The sequence below is a fragment of the Colossoma macropomum genome, unplaced genomic scaffold (genome assembly GCF_904425465.1).
Source record: "Colossoma macropomum unplaced genomic scaffold, Colossoma_macropomum, whole genome shotgun sequence".
NCBI lineage: Eukaryota > Metazoa > Chordata > Actinopteri > Characiformes > Serrasalmidae > Colossoma > Colossoma macropomum.
In genome coordinates, this window is record NW_023494784.1 from 10,226,598 (window position 1) to 10,241,312 (window position 14,715).

General features: G+C 39.8%; 1 protein-coding gene across 2 annotated transcripts in view; it reads right to left on the minus strand.

The window, feature by feature from the left end:
• Window positions 1-14,715, minus strand: part of gulp1a (GULP PTB domain containing engulfment adaptor 1a) — a 158,958-nt gene that overhangs the window by 91,880 nt on the left and 52,363 nt on the right. For both annotated transcript variants that reach the window (XM_036577482.1, XM_036577488.1), the window contains exon 2: window positions 2,948-3,037. The gene's annotated coding sequence lies outside the window, so the exon portion shown is untranslated. The remainder of the gene's footprint in view (window positions 1-2,947; window positions 3,038-14,715) is intronic.

Consider the following 14,715-nt stretch of genomic DNA (forward strand, 5'->3'; position numbering starts at 1 on the left):
CGTCCAGCTTGGGTGATTGGCTGAAACAGGAAGAGTTTTTTTTTTTGTTTGTTTTGTTTTTTTTGTTTTTAGGCCTGGAAATATCTAAAAACTATTAGCATGATATTTTCTTGTTGCAAAAATAAATAAATAAATAAAGAAAAATCAGAATTATTGATTGTATCTGCCCCCCAAGCCTCACACAAAAAAACACAAGTGGTCAAAGACAGCTTATTCACACTTTATGTGCTTATGTTTTAGCCTTAACTTAAAAAGAGAAAATAAGAAAGAGTAAAGAGAATCTTTAATGGAGGTCACATATTAAACGGCCCATATCATACTTTTTCCTGTATATTACATTTTGTGGCTTTATTATCATTTGTAACATTTTATGCACCTAAAACTGTCATAATTCATTTCTACATGACCATATTCCAACCTCTCTTTATCCCTTAGAATTAACCAGGCTGGTTTTTGTTACTGTGCCTTTAAAGGGAAATTCCACCCACTTTATAAAGGTTCTGCACAAATATATCTTTGAGATGAGAACAGAGTCATTCAGAGTGGTTTGATGTGAAATATTCTTTTCTAGAGAAGTCAGTATTATTCACAGTGGTGGTGGTAGGAACCAGACGTCTGAAGAGTTTAATGCCTCTAAAAGTTCCCTCACAAAAAGTTATTACAGGAAATTGTTACAAATATGCTTCCTGATGCACGAGACATTGCTCTATGAAAGTTTTGAGAAAAAAATATGGAGAGGTATGTGCAGAGTGCTGTGAGGCAAAATATCCAAAGTATACAAAGAAACTCTTTTCCCCATTTTTTGTGCACTAAAAGGCTGAAAAACAGTCAGCATTACTTGAACAGCTTTTTCTTTAAAGGCTACAAAATATATATATATATATATATATATATATATATATATATATATATACACATATAAAAAAAATTTATATATATATATATATATATATATATATATATATAGAGAGAGAGAGAGAGAGAGAGAGGTTTTTTTTATCAAGGCACACAATAATAAATAATTATTGTTTGTTTGTTTGTTGTGACAGTAGTCAGTACTGCCTTGCATACTTGAAACAGAAAAATCCTTATGTTTACAGGCATGTATTTCAGGGTGGAGGAGAGTCTGAGCTGTGCACGTGTGAGTTTTGTCACTGGCTCTTTAGCCTAATGGTTAAGTTACTTGTCTCCCCGTGGGAGAGCACGGTTCAATTGCAGAGCAGAGAAGCAATCATTAGGTTTATAATGTTTTTGCTGGCAATGATATGACATCTCTTGATCTGTCACCGCAGCTCTTAATGATGTGTTAATCATTGAGACTCATATCACAAGAATGATAACATGATGTATCCTGCAGTCCTTATTAGGGCAACGTATAGAAGAAGCACATCACAATTATCACTTATTGCCAATATTCAGTTAAAATGTCATATCAAACAGGTCAACTTGCTTTGCTGTCAATACAAATATTCATATTTATATTTAGTTCCATCGTCAAAATAATCCGTAGCTTACCTGATTAATAATATATAACAGTGACAGACTTAATATATGAGAATATTTTGCTGGAACACACATCCTGCTCCTTTTAGGCCTGGTTTTCCCCTCCTCAGTCGTATTTAGGAGGAAAAATACAGGCAGTAATGACGCGATGCAACTCATTTCACTGGCTCTGTTTGGCTTAAATCCTGCATCTTTAGTGATGTTCCAGTTGTGGAAAAAGAAGCCACTGTTTTTCGCAGCAGTCTGCCATCCGTCCGGGGCGTGCCAAGACCACGGGCTAGTTGTTGATGGAAAGGTACAAGCTATGCCTGTATCTCAACTCATTATGCCCTCTCTCAGGAATCAATTCTAATTCAATTAACCCAGACAAGAGCATGATATGAGCAACACATGCACACAAATGCTTATGATGATGAAACAAACGACCCAAAAACTGATTAGAGAACATGTGGAGGACAACATCAGAGAATTATGCACAAAGAATCAGTGGACTAGTCATGACAAAAAAAAAGGAAAAAAAGAAAAAAAAAAAAATCAGCAGTCTTTTTCATCATGCTATCCTAAAAACTACAGATCAAAAATAACAAATTGGAAGGTATGAAATTAATGTGCATTATCTCTATTTATCTACTGTTATATGCAATAAAAATGACCTGATGATGTAGAAATGATAAGTAAAAATAACTGAAAACATCCTCTACAGAGAACACACTTCTGCACAACTGTAATGTACAACTACTGTTTATTTACTGAACTTAACATAAAAAAAAACACCAAAAAAAAAACCAAAATGTGGCCTGTGCAAAAATTGTGCCGTATATTATACTATGTTTTTTTGATCTCTAAATAGGTTATTCCAATATGCTTAACTCATTACATAAATATAAATTGTGCAAAAAAGTGACATATTTAGGTTGTACAGGATGTTTTCACTTATTCTCACTTAGAAAAACCAAAAAATGTCATCTGAGTGGGTGGGGGGGGTGGGGGGGGGGTGGGGGGGGTGTTCAAGCATTTGCATACAACTGCATAAAATGATTATGATGCTAATATTTCAAACTATTTGAAGGAAGCTGTAAAATTGGGAACATCTTGATGATGAACTGAGCTCTAGATCACTCCATAATAACTGAGGAAGCTGTATAGCATCTAGAATAAACTAATTAAATGAACATTTAGAATGCCTCACATTAGCAAAACGGTGATCTAATCTCACTGAACAAATACTTTTCCACTGTAATTTTGTGATGAGAACATGTTGGGGCGATATTTTCCTTTGTTGCACCAAAAAAGAAGAAATTGTAGGCATTACGGTTTCGATAAGTTGATTAATTAATTGATTAAAGAAAAACTATCTTCAGCAGCAGTGCTGCTATACAGCGTTAGAGAAGCTAAAGAAACCCGCATGTGAGCATATGAAACAGGCTGGAGAATGCAGGCTTACCAGTGCTGGGTCTATAAAGCTGTCTGAAATCCTCAGATGCTTTCCCACTCATTTAATAACCTCTTCAGTGTCCCAGGAGCTTAGGCTTCCCTACAGAGGAGGAAAGGAAAACATTCTTTAAAGGAATATCTCACCTACAGTACTGGGTAAAAGTCAGGGACCACCTTTCATACATCATTTCCAGTCAAAACAGCCATTAAGTACAAGTTATTTATTGCCAGATGTTTCTGAGCGGATTAGATATAAGATAATCCACTTGCATAAGGAAGAAAGTCAAACGAAAATAAGTGGAAAAACATGATTTTCCAGAACTGGAGTTCAAAAAATGATTAAAGGCTACAGAGAAAACAAGGCTTCTAACAACTACCTGGAAGACCTGGTAGACCCCAAAACTGCCCCCCATCAGATAAACAGCACTTAAAGCTTTCATCTCTGAGAGAGAGGAGAAAATCAAGCTGCTTCAGATCTGAAAACATCCACAGGTGTTTCTGTCCATCCTTCCACTGTGAGAAGACGACTCAGCGCTGTGGGTCTGAAAGGATGTGTAGCTGTTCAAGAAGAACCTCACTGAGAAAAGGAGACGGACACATCAAACAAAGAAGCTGAACGATGGACTGACCGCCCCAGAGTCCAGACCTCAACAACAACATTCTAGATTTTCACTTATGCTTCTCTACATAAATGTAACACATACACAATGAATTAAACAATGTTCATTAAAGCCCAGGTTCTGGATTACTGGAAGACGTATTCCGATCAGGAATTCTTGCTCCACATTTCAAAAAGAGAGTCTGTTTCAACACCCAAACCACACAATCTCTTCTTCTTATCCAACAGTGTCACATTTGCATTTATCTCATTACAAAAAACTATTCATGTGAAACAGCAGATGACATTCACAAGCAGGGCTTTAGTTCTGTACTGGTTTTGATCAGATTGGGTCTCCAAACTTCTGACGACACTACAATGAAACCTCTTGTCCTCACAAGGACATCTGACACGCTAACGGATCAAAAAACCTGATGCATGGATTGAGACGTTGGAAGCCCTAACCAAAATCAAACATGCCAACAATTACTGCCGAGGGTGACAATTACCAGACAGAGAGATGGCAGTTGAGGGGATCTTTGTACTGCTGTATTCTATTATTGTTACGACCCTCAGTAGAATGAAATGAAACGAATTTAAGCTTCAACCGGATACCAAGACTAGACTACACTGTTAGAAATAAAGGTTCTGTTCAGGTACATTTTTCGTTCATCAAGGTACAAACAATGTAAATGTTCCCTCAAAGGTACAACAGTTACTTTAAGGTCCAATTGTGAACCTTAAATAAGTTAAAAATTAAGAATAAGGGAAAAAGTACATATTTGTACCTTTTCATAACCTAACAAGATAAGATAATCCTTTATTAGTCCCACAACAGGGAAATTCTCAGTGTTACAGTAGCAAAGGGAGAGCAAGGCACTCAAGAAAAAGAAGAGAATTAACAAGTAAATAATTGCGCGACCAGTGTCTGGTAAGGGGGACACTAAAACCAAGGAGCTCAGAGCCTCAAATCTGTTTGTTGAGGGGATTTCTGGCGGTGGAAGAGGAGGATGCTGGCGCTTCTGCCTCTGCTTCCAGGGTGTCCACTCAGACAGGTCTGTAGCTCTAAAAGCTCCTCAGTCCTCTGCTCTCTGTATCTCGGCTATGCCTGAGCTCTACTTAGCCAGTGTGTCCCCCGCTGGTGCTTTCCATGATGGTGAACTAGTCAAATACAATTTAAAAATGTAATTAAATCAGCTAAAACTAAAACTATGATGGTGATGAATAAAACTACCACTCTATTTTTCACTCCTTTAGCATCTATGTGACTGTTTAAAGTTGTACTTGAATATGAGGGCGGCAATCGCAGCTTTTATAGCAACATAAAGTGCATAAGCAGCTGAGCTTCAGCCTGGACTACATCACTGCCACCTAGTGGATATATTTCCAGTGGCAGTAATTAATATATTGCTGCTGTCGGAACAAAACCTCATCTCCATTTTTTGTCATTTTTCAGTGTTTGGCATAATTTAAAAATGCCTGTTGCTCTTTACAACGTGTATAAATTTCATGATGAACGGACCAAAAGAAACGGCTCAAAATTACTTGGAAATAAAGTCTGGTTCCACTGACTTACATTAAAAGTATTACCATTTTGGAGATACCAGGTTTTGTTCTGACGGCAGCGATATGTGAAATTATAGTTAGTTATAAATTGTAAATATTATTGTTTTTAACTGTTGCACTGTTGGCAACTTTGTTGAACTTGGTTTAAGCTACCCTGAATTATAAAATTCTGGAAAAACTACATCAGCACCTATATAAAAAATATACAAGTCTATATGACCAAGAGTTCGTCCTGCCCACAGACTAATGCCAGCTGGTGGATTCCAAACCCAAGTTTAAATCTGACAGGTTTTGACTGTGACGGAGTAGAAGGAGCTGAAGGTAGCAAGACTCAAGTCACACATTTCTTCTGAATCTGAACTTCATGCACAGCCCTGGGGCTCTCCATAGTCATCTTTCTCCTGAACATGACGGCTTGAGCCATATAACCTGGCACACATTTTGACTTGCGTGGACCCTGTAAGGGTGCAGTGACAGGGCAGAGGCTCATTATATCTAAGCAGAACTTACAGCACTTTTTAATGCTATATACCAACATTGCTGCTTATATGAATAGTTACTGCAGTAGAGATAAAATAACACAGATAGAAGGCACTTCAGGATGTGAACATCTGGGTTTACTAAAAGCACTGAGAGGTCCTGGAGTTCTTGCAACAGTAGCAAAATGCTAAACAGTAGCCAATTTAATGCAACCAACGGTATGCAAGAGAGAAAACTCCAGACTTATGACTAGAGGTGCACAATATATCAGTGGCCAAAACATAACTTACAGTTAATTGGAAATCACTAGTGGTTTGTCTGTATGAGTAAAAGTGGGAAAATTATTATCAGCCTGATGTTGGACCGGAAATATGTGGTACCATTTTTGCTCACAGACAAAAATACTCACTCAGAAGGACAGCACAGTGGATAACACAACAGTTCCACATACAAAATGCCAGTTCCTCACTAATAAAAATCTAAGAGCAAGACTGCTTCACATTTAATAATAATAATTTTTATTTACATACCGCTTTTCATGCCGGTGGCAGCTCAAAGTGCTTTACAGACAGGTGATAAAGCTTAACACTAACACAAGAAATTATATGTAATCATTTAGAATCATAAGAAAATGGCACAGATCAAATTAAAAAAGATAAACACCACAAGACAGAGTTTTAATTAAATACTAGATACATTTTTTAAAGTGAGCTGTAACTGTCTAATAAAAGGTGAACTGAGTTCCACAGTTTAGAAGCAGAATAACTGAACGAGTCTCTCCATGTTTTTTACTGAAGGTGTTTGCAGAAGGTCAGTATCTGCAGATCTAAGATTACGTGCAGGAACATAAACAGACAGACACTCTGTGATGTAAGTGGAGCATTAAGGTCATTTAGAGCTTTAAAAACTAGTAGCAGAACTTCAAAATCTATCCTGAATGATACAGGCAGTCAGTACGGTTTTTAAAACAGGAGTGATCTGACCTCTCTGTGTTGTTTTTGTTAGGATCTGTGCTGCTGCATTTTGTACGAGTTATAAAGGATGTACTGCTTTCTTAGCGAGTCCAGTAAGAAGATCATTACAGTGATCAACTCTGCTTGTAAGAAATGTATCAACAAGTTTCTCTGCATCACTCTGAGACAGAAAAGGCTGAACTTCAGTGATATTTCCAAAATTATAAAAAGCTACTTTAGTAACTGTGTTTACATACAGATAAAACAGAGCTCAGAGTCTAAGATCACACCCAGGTTTCCTTCTTCAGGTTTTGTATATGAAGCTAAAGAACCAAGTTTATTTTGTGATTTAATTGTAGAAAAGTTTGTGACATCACTGACACACAGCTGGTCAGTCTGTCTACAGAGTCTTGATCATCAGAAGGAATGGAAATATATAACTGGGTGTCATCAGCATAGTTATGAAAATTTATTTTTCATTATGTTTCCTCATGACATCACCTAGAGGTAGCATGTATAAAGAGAAAAGCAAAGGCCTTAAAACTGAACCTTGAGGGACTCCACAAGAAATGAAAAATCTTTTTGATGAATGATATCCCATCAAAACCATTAACTGCCTATTAGTTGAATATGATTTGTAAGCTCTCTAGATAGGGGCATCTGCTACTGTATAAAATTTCCAAAAATAATGTAAATGTATGTAAAATAATGCAAACATGTAAATGTAATATAAATGTAAACTCCCTAAGAACATGAGAAAGAACTCAGAAGGAAAAGGAAAAACTCTCTAAGACAACGAGGAAAAAACACAAAGGAACCAAGACTTGTCAATCTCTTCCGGTTGACACCAGATAGCAAAATAATAAAAACAACAACAGTAAGAGTCAGAAGAACTGTGGATAAAGAAAGTGAGCCTCATAAATACACAGAAGCATTCAGATTACCAAATGAAAACCAATGGCTAATGTTAAATGCCTATTAAAGCTCATCTAAAAATCTAACAAAAGGGTGTTTTACTTGTTACATGATATGATGGCCATTTCTGTCCTTCTTTCCCAATGTGGCTAGCCATCCTGTAGAATGTTCTGGGTCAAGCCCTCTAGCCTCCCTAAGTTCTCCAGGCCAAGCGTCTGTCACAGCCCCAGTGCCAGAACACTGCCATGGGTAGATAAGAGCTTCAGGAGCAGCCTGGGAGAGCCAGGCACACAGAGCTTGGAGGAGACTCTGGGGCTAAGCCTCCAAGAGCAAACACAGCCTTTCCAGCCATTAAAGCAGCTACACAGGCCCCATCCAAACCTCAGGAGCGAAGGAACCCGACAGTCTGTTTCTGACTAGGTTTCAACAGAAACAATATTTATATATTCCAGCAAAGCCTTACAGAGATGGTTTGGCAAAAGACCTAATTACAGAGTTTTCCCCTTACGCCAAATGCAGTCGATCACCAAGTTTGCCAAGTTTGAACGGTCCAAAGTTTGCTTTATTAGATTTGCACTGGAGCTTCAAGGCCAATGTGGTGTAAGCTTGCATTACCTTGCTACATTAGCCTTGCAGCTCTAGAGCTAAAGTATAAAAAAGCAAATATTTGTTGAATGTCAGTTGACTGTAAATTCTGTTTCTTCAGCTAACAGACACCTGCACTGGACAGCACTGTGCTTGTTGATGGTGGGGGCATGCACCCCCCCAGGGAGAGCAAGGCCAATTATACTCTCTGGGACTCTTGGCTATAGATGGCTATGGCATCAACTGGGACTGAGCTTGTGATCTCTCCCCAACAGTGCCAAAGCGTAGATGGCTACATCATTTGGGAGCCCCCATAAATTTAATATTCATTGAAATATTGCTTTGATGGGGCCAACTACTTATTGTCTAATGAAACGAAATGCTGAATAGCAATCTGGACAGACACTGCAGTGCAAAACAAACTGCAGACGACTCACAGAAAGGGTGCAATATTCATACAAATATCTAAACGGCTCTTGTTGAATGGCTTCCAAAGAAGTACGTGCACATGTAAATGCATGTGGCTAACATCTTATCAGGATACAATCCGGATACTAGTCACATGAAGTGACCAGGTGTAAACAGGGTCATACAGTACTATGCTAAATTAGTTTCCAGTCAAAATGGCCATTAAGTACAAGTTCTATATATTTTAGCATCAGAAAAAAAGAACACATATTTAACCAAAGATTATGCAGACATCTTAACAACTAAATATGATATCAAATGTTTCAGTATTTGGAGTGTCCACTCTTTGCCTTTGTTATAGCTTCCCTACTTTTTGGGAGACTTACTTTCAGTGTTTCAAAGAAATCTCCAGGGATGTTTTTACACATCTTACACTTTTAAGTTTAGTCTTAGAAGCTGGCTGCATTTTCTGCTTCTCTTGATCCAAGTAACTGCCCACTCCAGGTGTGGGGAAAGGACCTGCCCCAGAGGGAGGAGTTTAAGTATCTCGGGGTCTTGTCACGAATGATGGGAAGAGGGATTGTGAGATCAGCCGCAGGCTGGGACAGGCAGCAGCAGTAATGCTGTCGCTGTATCGGACTGTAGTGGTGAAGAGGGAGCTGAGCCATAAGGCAAAGCTCTCGTTTACTGGTCGGTCTGCATCCCAACCCTCACCTACGGTCGTGAGCTTCGGGTTATGACCGAAAGAATGAGATCACGAATACAAGCGGCGGAAATGAGCTTTCTTCGCAGGGTGGTGGGCTGCACTCTACTTGCTAGGGTGAGGAGCTCAGTCATCCAGGAGGAGCTCAGAGTAGAGTCGCTACTCCTCCACATTGAGAGGAGCCAGTTGAGGTGGTTCGGGCATCTGATTAGGATGCCGCCTGTCCTCCTCCCAGTGGGGGTTTACCAGGACCCTTTGGAAGGAATATATCTCCAAGTTGGCCTGGGAGCAGCTCGGGGTCCCCCTGGAATGAGCTGCAGGAAGCTGCAGGGGATAGGGTCATCTGGGATTCTCTCCTCTCCCAACTGCTACTTGAATACTGTATATTCTCTTTTTATGAGATCAGCCATGTACAAACTGCAGTATGGAAGGTGTGGCTAAATTAGATCCCAGTATTATTTCCATTCTCCTATGTCTATCTAATCTACAGTCAATGCCACCTCTATTTTGTCAGACCACAGCAAAACAAGAATAATATGACCAAACACATAAAATAAAATATTCCTAGAAAAACTGAAGAGGCTGGAGATAGACGAAAGGCAAACCTTCACGAAATCACTCTTCACTTAAAACAGACGGACAGGCTTTTACCTCGAGGACCAATTCCATTAACTGTTGTTCCTCCAGAGCAAAGATATTAGAGAGTCTCTCTAATTCCTTCGGTGTGCACTGAGACTGGGTGGATGGATACAGAGGTGGAGGCTACATTACTGCTTGACCCAGTTAGAAATAATTGATTTCATGTGTCAACCGAGTCGAGTTAAGTTGAACAGTAATTCCGGGGAGCACAGTGGAATTAATCAGGCCTTCAGCCCAGCAGACACAGGAACCTCAATCTGACAGGAGAACGAAAAAAGGAGCAGCCACATTTGTATTATTGATTAAGACATACATGTACTCTGAGATCTCCGCTTAAGTGCGTCTCTTTGGGGAGCTAAAAAGGGACTCTGAGGGTGACATTAGGAACCTGACACCAGTGCAAAACAGTGCAGGAGACACTAATAGGGGCCCAAATCTCTGATCTCACATTTATTGTCTTTACATGCACTTAAACTCCAATAACTGCACAAAATCAGATTTTGTCAGTAATTCGTCCAAAGGTGTTTACTTGCAATTGGGGTTTCAGATAATAGGGAAACTCTGGGTCTATGAGTCAGGCAGTAATCGGACTTCTGCTTTGCAACCCCTCAGTAAACTCACAGCAGAGAATGTGACTTAAACGTAATGTAAAACTTAGTCCAGTTTGTTTAATCTTTTAAAAGTCACTTTACACAATATATGAATATACCCCATCTAGAAGATGAATATTTAAATCCCTCATTTCATTTTGCACAGTTTCAGCGTCACTACAAAAGTGTTTTGTTGCCATCTTGCGGGTGCTGTGTTAAATGCTTAATAAAAATGAAAGAAATCAGAGTGAGGACACTCACGTACTGAAAAATTTGATTACTTAGCTAAAATCCAATCTTTACTGGATTTCTTAATCAGAATTCTAGGCCTTAATAAGAAATCAGAGTATGCTGTTTACACGACCACTTGAATAATCAGATAACTGCCGAGATCCGATAATGATTGGATTATTAAGTGCATGCATACTCAATAATTTGATTTAGCCTTTAAGATATGACTAAATATAATCTCAAAGTTCACTATAACTCTGTTTGATTGGAAGTTTTTGGGAAAGATTTAGGTTTCAGCAGTATCTACTTGTTTCAAACCTTCAAACCATCTTCAAATATTACCTCAGTATACGGTTTTACTTGCTGGGGGGGTCAAAGTGGCGCAAGTGGCGTAAATCAATAATAAAAACTTTACACTGTTAAATGGTCACCAAATAATTGAATGCAGTGCTTGATATTCAAGCCATAATTCAGTAAATGTCAAAACATCTATCTAACAAAGCTAAATGTTAAACTGTGCTGCTAACCAGTTCAGGGGTGCTGCTTAGCATTAGCTTAGCTAGTATGATAACAGCTCTGCTCCCCACTGAACATGTTTGATTCTGGCTAACTAAAGCAAGTTTATATGCTAATGATTGAAATCTGAGGGAGTGGTCAAGCAGCTGGCACTGAAGGGACAGAGAATCAAACCTGTTCCGTGGTGTTTGGATCTGTAGCCTGATCTGCTAGCTTAACATTAGCTTAGCGAGCAGCCTACAGAACCAAACAGTGACACACACCATAGTACAGGTTTGATTCTGACTAACTGTTGCTCTGCTGAAACAAGAGAACGTTAAAGTGCAGCGACCGGTGTTGGAGTGACAGAAAGCTGAAATCGAACCCGTTCTGGGCTCAATTTATGAGACTAATCATGGCCAAAGACCACAGACCAAATCAAAGAGAACAATCACTCTTACACAGCATCTCCAAAAGTCACAATTCACCAAACATGCATATCTACATGCAAGTAATATTAAAATCTGTGTGTAATTTCAGAGAACACTGCTTTTGAACAAATTCAAAATCTGTTTTCACAACAATACATGATTATGTCCACTATATAAGATTAAAGGACGTTGCTGAGATGAGTCCACTGCTATTATTGGAGCTCTAATTGCACTTTCTTCTGCATGTTGTCTGTAGTTGAGGGTCCTTGAGACTAATAACTGGAAGGAAAATATGACAGTGTTCCTCTGACCCGTGTTGCTAAGTGATGCATCAGCCAGCAGTATCGGTCAGGAACTGTACTCAGCCGCCTTTTCTGTGATGAGTGAGGCAAAAACATTCTGTGTCTGGATGTTTAAATAGATATGAACTGAGTATCGCTATGCTTTGGAGGAGGTGTGCTCCAAACCTAAATGGCTACAAATAAACTAGGTGCTAAATAGGAATAATCAACAGCAGGCAAAAATAAGCCTTAAACAATTCAGAACTCTCGGTTTAATTGTAAATACAGTAATTTTTTAGAGTTTAATGCTATGTATGCATATGTACAGTACTGTGCAAAAAGAGACCTCTCTTCATTTATTGTTCTAAGGATATATGACCTACTTGCATAAGGAGGGGGAAAGTTAAAGGAAAACAAGGAAAGAAATGAGTTTACAAAACTCGAGTTCAGAAACTGATTAAAAGATTCAGAGAAAATGGGACTCCTGCAGATTTCTCCTGAAAAGAAAGGAAACCTTAGTAAAGCAAAGGGTGGACACATAAGACACTGAAAAAAATGACGTATAACAATTATATCGCTGCTGTCGGGAGAAAACCTCGTATCTCCTTTTTTGTCGTTTTTCAGTTTTTGACATAATTTGAAAATACCTGATGTCCTTTACATTGCTTGAAAATTTTTTGAAGAATGGACCCACAGAAACAGCCCAAAATGACTTGGGAACAAGTCTGGCTCCATTGACTTACATTAAAAGTAAAGTAGGTTTTGTCTTTCTCCTGTAAAGTTACCATTTTGGAGATACAAGGTTTTCTTCCGACAACAGTGATATATAGTTGTTGAGGCTTCTGTATGATTTTCTACTAAATACAGGTTGATGACATTGTGAACAAAACATTATGAACACTCACCGATGACGTGAATAATGATTATCTATTACCTACAGTGTAAGGTCTGGAACACTGTAGACGGTGAGCGAACAGGTGGTTCTTGTAGTGGACATATTGGATGCCGGAGAAATGAGTGGGTGTGAAGGCCTAAGCAACTTTGACAGGAGCCAAATCATTATGGCCAGGCGACTGGGTCAGAGCATCTCTGAAAGTGCTCGAGATTAGCAGTGGTACCTACCGACAGTGGACCGAGAAAGGGGACAGTGCGGCACAAGTCACAGAAATTTTAATGATGGTTACGGGAGGAACGTCGCAACACACAATGCATCGCACCCTGCTGCATATGGGGCTGTGTAGTCGCAGACCGATCAGAGTGCCAATGCTGACCCCTGTCCACTGTCACATACAACAGGCCCTCAAGCATCTGAACTGGACCTTGAATGAATGGAATGGAAGAAGGTCGCAATGTCCAATCAGTCTTGCCACGGGGACAACTAGGTGCGTGTGCACCACTTACCTGGGGAAGTGAAGGCATCAGGATGCACTGTGGGAGGAGGACAAGCCAGTGGAGGCAGTGTGTTGTTCTGGACAAGGTTCTGCTGAGAAACCCTACACCTGGCCATTTATATGGATGTCAATTTGGCATGTACCACCTACATAAACATTGTCGTGGAGCACGTACACCCTTTCATGGTGACGGTATTCCCTGATGGCAGTGGCTTCTTTCAGCAGGATAATGCACCCTCCCACACTGCACATGCTGTTAGGGAATGGCTTGAGGAACATGCCAAAAGAGTTCAAGGTGCCCTGGCCAAATTTTCAACTCAATCCAGCATTTGTGAGATGTGCTGGAACAAATCTGGCTCCACTTAACAAGTTATAGGACTTGAAGGTCTGCTGTTAATGTCTTGTGCCAGATACCACAGGGCACTTTCAGAGGTCTTGTAGAGTTCAGGCCTTGGTAAGTCAGAACTGCTTCGTTGGCACGCAGAAGACCAGCAGTATATTAGGCAGGTGGTTATCAGGTTTCAGCTTGTTGGTGTATGTAGTATGACATATTGCTGGGGGGCTCCTGAGTGGCTCAACTGTCTAAGCGTTGACCCTATCGTGAGGAGATCGTAAGTTCGATCCCTGGTGATGCTACAGCCTGGCTGGGTGTCCAAGAGAGCACAACTGGCTTCACTCTCTCTGGGTGGGTGGCCTAACGTAACCCCCATCACCCAGCGCCATGCTAGCCAAGCGCTTATTAGCTGACATAACAGAACTGGTGGTTGGCGCTTTCCTCTGAGCACGTTCCGCTGTCCGGTGACATTGCGGCAGTTCGAAAAGATGCGATGGCACTTCACAGGTCTCAAGGAGCTTTCACCCTCCTAACACTGGTAGTATTCTGTGATAGGGGGAGTCTAGTGGGTGGAATTGGATCCGACTTAATTAAATGGGGTAGAAAACTGGGGAAAAAAAAAAAGACATATCAGTAATGAGAAGCAGAGATGTGGGTGATTTGTGGTAATGAGAACTGCCATAAGAAAGCCAAAACACTTTAAAAACAGACAAATGAAGAAATTACCTTTTTTGCTAAACCCCACAGAGCTGCAGCTCACAAACTAAAATCAGATTCACATTTTTATCTGTGTGATTATGACCGATATTTATGAACATGGTTTGAGGCAGTTTCGTGGGATTGACCCAGGTGTGCTCTTGTTGAAGCGTGAGTGTGCTCGATTAAGTTCCTGGTTGTATGCCTGCCTACAGTGAGACATTCAGATCCACAGTCCCACAGCACAGAGAGAGAGGGGCTTTCATTTCACACTGTGCACAGGACACACACATGAAAGAGTGCATCTCATAATAGTAAGTGGCTTTAAAAAGAGAGAGAGAGAGAAATTCTGCTTGAATTTGTAATCGTTTAATTCATAACTCACGCTTATGACTAACCGGCAGATTTCTGCTCTGAAACTTCATTTCAGATTTGAAAAGTGCTGATGGTGGGTGTTTCTGTGTGTTTTCTTTTGCATTAGT